This window comes from Setaria italica, chromosome IV (genome assembly GCF_000263155.2).
Source record: "Setaria italica strain Yugu1 chromosome IV, Setaria_italica_v2.0, whole genome shotgun sequence".
In the NCBI taxonomy this organism is placed as follows: Eukaryota; Viridiplantae; Streptophyta; class Magnoliopsida; order Poales; family Poaceae; genus Setaria; species Setaria italica.
In genome coordinates, this window is record NC_028453.1 from 17,603,900 (window position 1) to 17,610,002 (window position 6,103).

General features: G+C 45.0%; 1 pseudogene; it reads right to left on the reverse strand.

Annotated features, from left to right (window-relative positions):
• The window catches only part of LOC105914209, a 24,156-nt pseudogene extending 18,261 nt beyond the window's left edge, over positions 1-5,895 (reverse strand).
• Between the last annotated feature and the right edge of the window lie 208 nt (positions 5,896-6,103).

The following is a 6,103-nucleotide window of genomic DNA, read 5'->3' on the forward strand; positions in this document are numbered from 1 at the left end:
CTTTGCTGTTTTTACATTTAAAATCTACTGCCACACATCATGATCGTGTTTCTGAACCAGATGTTCGAAATTTCTTTTCATTCATGGGTCAGGTCTCAAATTGGTTCAAATAACATGAATATCATTTTTCTACTCATTTTGTTCCATAATTTGAATCACTTGCAGTTCAAATTGACTTATACCAAAAATTTCCTTGAAATGCAATTAATTAAATAAATATAGCAAATAAATCCAAAAATATACCAAATTTTAACATGGACTACCACATGTTGTATGTGGGGAGTAGAAAAAATTTCATGGTGAAAAGAGGAAAAAAATTATTTTTTTGCCGAGTGTCAAAAAAGATACTCGGCAAAGAGGGTGGTTTGCCGAGTGTTTTTTATTTGACACTCGACAAAGCCCCGATTTGCCGAGTGTATTTTTTTTACCGAGTGTTTTTGGCTTGGCACTCGGCAAAGAGCTTGTTTGCCGAGTGCTCGAAAAAAACACTCGGCAAAAAAAATACACTCGGCGATTTTTAGCTTTCCCGTAGTGTTGATTTCGGTTCGACCTCTAATAACTTCCTAATAATGGTGGTTATCAGACAAAGAATGCGGCCACGAAACTGAAGCTAAACTTGACGAGTTACCCACTGGCGACTTGTTACCGGTTATCATAAAAAAAAGTTTTTTTTGGAAACCTGAGGGAGATAAAATCAGGAATTGATATCAGTCTCCCCCAGCAAATAAATTATGTAGCCGGTCTTGGCGTTACTACGAGAGCACCACTTTTTGATCAAACTCCACGGACCACACATGCATGTGAAGAGATCGATCGAGCACGCAGCCGCCAAAAACAATCCTGTGGAGTCCTTCCCTCCCGAGGAAACAGCCAAAAGGCATTTCATGGCTCAACAACCGGCTACCGTATGTGTGGTACGTTGTGCGTGCTTTCTATTGTACACCGCGCCGTTGAAATTTATGAGCAAAGGTGCGGGAAGAAGGTGGGTTACGTCGCGGTAGCGTAGTAGCAAACTAGCAGTAGTACGTACCAGGAGGCTGAAACCGGTGACGGTGGCAAAGGAGCTGGCCATGGAGGCGCCGGCAAGGGACAGCTCGCCGAGGTGCCCCACGAACATCACGGAGATCATTTGGATCAGGCTCTGCAGCAGGCTGCCGGCGATCAGCGGCCCGGCAAGCCGCAGCTGCCTCTTCACCTCCTCGCCAACCGGCGGGGCCGAACTCTCCCGAGCTGGAGAGCCTCCTCAAGCAGGCTCGCCTGCTTCTCCGTGGCGGCCTCTCCTGCTTGTTCCTCCTCTCGCCGGCTAGCTCTCTCAATATATGGTTGTGCGCGACTGCGCGTGTGTGCAAGCGAGAGGAGGCCCTCGGCGTACTGGTGTTCAGCCTATATAGAGTTACAGACACCGGAGCTCCTCTCCACACACCACCGTGAGCGGAAACTCTGACCCACAGTGCACCAACAAACAAACTTATTGTTTGTTAGGCCTTGTTTAGTTCACTCCCAAATCCCAACTTTGGCACTATGCAAAAAGAAGATTCCCCATCACATCAAACTTGCGGTACATCCATGGAGTACTAAACGTAGACGAAATTAAAAACTAATTGCACAGTTTTGTTGTACTTTGCGAGACGAATCTTTTAAGCCTAATTAGTCAATGTTTGGATAATAATTCACAAATACAAACGAAACACTACAGTGTGCTACAGTGCTGGCATAGTAATTTTGGTACTCCAAAATTTGACAACTAAACAAGACCTCAGCTAGTCAAGGCTCAAGACTTCGTGTCATTCTGAGTCAGCAATTATTTGCTTCACAATTTCCTATGCGGTCATGCCATGACGTGGACAGCCCACACTGGTTTGTCGTTTTGCGTGACTGTTTTCAAAGCTGGGAAAGTCCCATCAGTATTGGTTTGTAACCCTTTAGCACCGGTTGCGCAACCGGTATTGTTAGTTCGGTACTGAGGGAGGGCCTTTAGTACCGGTTGAAATATCCGGTACTAAGAGGGTTCTTTAGTACCGGTTGGGGAAATCGGTACTAAATTGGCTGCCACATCACGCGTGGTCGAGGTTAATTTAGTACCTGTTGGTCTCCCCAACCGGTGCTAATTTTTTTTATCATTTTCTTTTCTGTTTCTTTATTCTGTATTAGTATTTCATATTTGTTTCTTTTACATATACTAGTTCTAATACGCTAATATATATAAAGTTGTATTTATCTATAATATTATATATAGACATATTGTGCATACACATATATGAATAATATTACATTGCATCAACTTTCCAAGTTCAACATTTCGGATGAACTATTCTGAACCCGAGTCCTGACGGTGATACAGATTGGATCCATCATTATGGAACTCCCCCGCTGGATTTACTACCTCGTTTAGAAGAAATCCACTTAGTTGTTCTTGAATTGCCCTAATTTTTTCCGGTTCGAGGAGTGCTGCCTTCATGTCTCTTATCTGTGTCATTGGTAACGGTTATTATATAGTAGATTAATGGGTTTGCACAATTAGAACTAATTTATTGTTAAGAATTTTGTCTATGTACTTTGATTTCGTGGTCGGTCACATGCTTCGGGCCTACAAAGCCATGGATGAACTCTCATACGTAGTATCTGCATAAATTATTTTCCGAATCCTGTCTCAAACACTATATATATAGCAAAAGAAGTTATGAAATATTTGTTATGTTCAAGGAAGTGTCATGAGATGTGGAAATTCAACACGTATGAGGAATTCAAGCTTCAAATCAAGTTCCTCCTTGAATTCACCCGCTTGATGTCAACGGAATCAAGCCCATGCTTTGTTCAGAATGTCTATGAGATTTTTGTATTGATCTCTTGGTTTCCTCAAAGAGTCCATGACATAGACCGCGCTTCGATCAACCACGACAACAAGGAGTATCCAGTGAAGCTGTACATATATCCATAGCCAAAGCTAGTTATTCTTATGTTTAACTACTAGTTAGAAAAAAAAGAGATCGAAAACATGCTCACTTATTGTTGTATGGTAGAAATATGTACTTCTTGTGATGTTGGTTGTCGAGGAACTTATATATATTCTTCAACGTCTGATTTGGTCTATCTCTTAGAGTTGACTCATTTACAACATCCGGGTCCATGAAGCCTATGTCAAGTATCCTTTCCTCCGACAAGTTTGAACCTTCATCCTGCATGATACAAAATCGAATAGGAGTTAAGACATCGCACAATGACTAGAGTAGGAATTTTGAAGTTAGAACAAATTAAGCACTTACAGAACCCAGGAACTGAATGACTTGTCAAGTGCATCTTGATTGTAAAGGTAACAGAGTTCCTCTAGTGGCATATTTATAATATCTTCCCCATGAAAATAATGTTGATCTCCAATCTGAACTTCGAGCATGAGTAAACCATTGGCTGAAGCCTCCATGTACCATTGGTGCAATTTGTACATCTTTGTTGGAAGACGGTCCACCAACTGCGGCCACACAAGCGGTCTCCCTAACTCATATTTCCATTTAGTAGCCCCAGGGTGCTTTGGGACGTGATCCTCCCCTCGAAGTTGATCTGGGGTGAGATTTATATCTTTGGCAAATTGAAGTAGGTTCTGATCAAACTCCAAAATTAACTTGAGCGGGGCAATCGATTGGTTGGATTAGATTATGAGCTATGGAATACTTGACCCACTTTTCTTCTTCTTCTGAAAAGCCTTTGTTTTTTGTCAGTCGTAGTCAGATAGCGGCGGTTTCTCTGTCTTTTTCTCCATGCTTCTAATGAAAGCCCGAAGTTTTACCTTATCAAGTGGTGGATCTTTCTTCACGGGAGACTTTGGTGCGAAGTGAGCTTTAACCTCAGCATCCACTACTACACGGAGTTTCGCATCAGTCATATCACAAGGTTTCTTGAGCTCTGGTTGCTTCTCCTTTGGCTTATTCTTCTTCTTCGTAGCCGTAGTAGGCGGAACTGAAGGCGTCTTTCCTCGTGTAGCCATGCTCATAACAGGGGGACTCATGCTAGGATCCCTGTCAGCTGGTGGACTCATGCTAGGATCCCTGTCTGGTAGTGGAGGGGGTGCCCTGGTAGATGGCGTAGGTGATCTTGCCCTTGAGCCTTGAGGAGATGATCCCAAGGTTGGGAGATTCGACTGTGTAATCCTTATGTAGCGCTTGGGCCATAGAATTCAACCATGGATGGCTTCTCCTAGATTCTTTTCCCCGTCTGTCGTACATACATCTATGGACCCACCAGAAAGTTTGGACAGTCCTAGATATAGGATTGTACACCAAGATGTGTCAGACATGAAGACTATGGTGCAGGATGGTGTGGTCTACTTGGAGGACAAGAACAAGTCGAGGATTAGGAAACTACTCGTAGAAATTAGAGTAGGACTCACTAGTCGAATTCAACTAGTATTCTTGTAAACAACCGACATGTAACCCTGCCCCCGGCAATATAAGGCGAGGCAAGGACCCCCTCCAAATCATTTCAATACAACCAACACACAGAACATAGGGTATTACGCAATCTAGCGGCCCGAACTTGTCTAAATCATATGTTCAAGTTCACCTTCGAGTTACTGCTCTCGACGAGCCTCATGCACTAAAAACTACCTCGGGCACCCCCCCTCGGTAGGTTGCCGGGTCTAAACACCGACAGCTGGCGCGCCAGGTAGGGGCTCTCATTGAGAATCCACTAGCAAACTCGATAGCTCAAGTCATCATTAAGCCCATCGTTGCGTTCGAAGTGGGCGCGACATTCATCTTCGGCTCCTGGGTTTGCATCGCAGACGGTACTGGAAACTTCCACTGCCACATTGCACCGGCCTTGGATAAGAAGCAACACACCATTAACCTTCAGCGCCAAGCTTTGGAGGATCTCGTCGAGAAATTTGGCGAATTTTGAATTTCTGACCTAGTCAGAAGCTAGGGGCACGAGTCCGAGTACAACTCGACTTCTTCCACTAGTCGGACTGGTTCCTACGAGTTGGCGCTCGAGCCATCTTGCGAATCGGTCTACAACCTAAGTCGATTCCTGTTCGGATTCTGAAACTCAGGTGCTGTCTACCAAGCTACCTTGTCTAGATCACAATTCAACTCAGATTTGATCGAGGACCTCGACTACTACTCCGATCCGGACGAGGAGACTCCATTATCAGGTCTACAATAGGGCTTGCTAATTACATCAACTCCACAAGGCAGATTCGTCTATTGGCCCAACATGAAGCCACCTACTCTTGCTAAGGATGACGAATCACACCTTATCGCCTACCTTGATACCCTCCTATACCAAGAGGGAACCCCTCTGTCACCCATCTACAAATAAGACGGCTCCACGGAGGTCATCACATCAAGTTCGGGAAGCTATTCTTTGGAGCGGGATCTCTTCACCCTCGTTGCTGCACAAGAAGGCGAGGATGAAGAGCAACTACAGAGAAATCCATGACATGATCATCACCTCAATGACGTCTCGCGGGATGAGCTCACCGCCAATGTAGCTGGAGAAGAAACTGAAGCTCAAAGAGATCGACGACGAGCAAGAAACGCTGCAAGAACAGAGCGCCGCCGCCGCCTTGCAGCTGACTTACCAATCATGAACTTGGATCACGCGTTTGAAGCAGTTCAAACGCGTCAACATCATGCTCCTCTCGCTACTATCGCATCCATCGACCTGATTACCCGGGCAACGGCACAAACCAAATACACTAGGCAATTAGCTCAACTGGCAAAACACGCATTTGAGCAGCTCGATCAGCAAAGCCTGATACATTTAGTTCCACACACCTCATCCCAACATGGCAGTAGCCATAGGCGCACTCAATCCAGACCAAGTCGAATTGAGGGTGCCAGACCAAGCCAAGTCAGAGTAGAGGGTTGTTGGGCGGAACCCTCGGTAGGCCGTGGCCACCATGGGCCAGAGTCTGAACGCCTAGTACGTGACCTCCGTCAAAAGATCAACGCCAGTCAGTGTCGGCCATACATCTATGGATCCTCCGGGAGGCTTGGACAGTCCTATATACGGGGCTGTACACCAAGACGTGTCTGACATGGAGACTACGATGCAGGATGGCATGGTTTATGTGGAGGACAAGAACTAGTCGAGGATTAGGAAACTACTA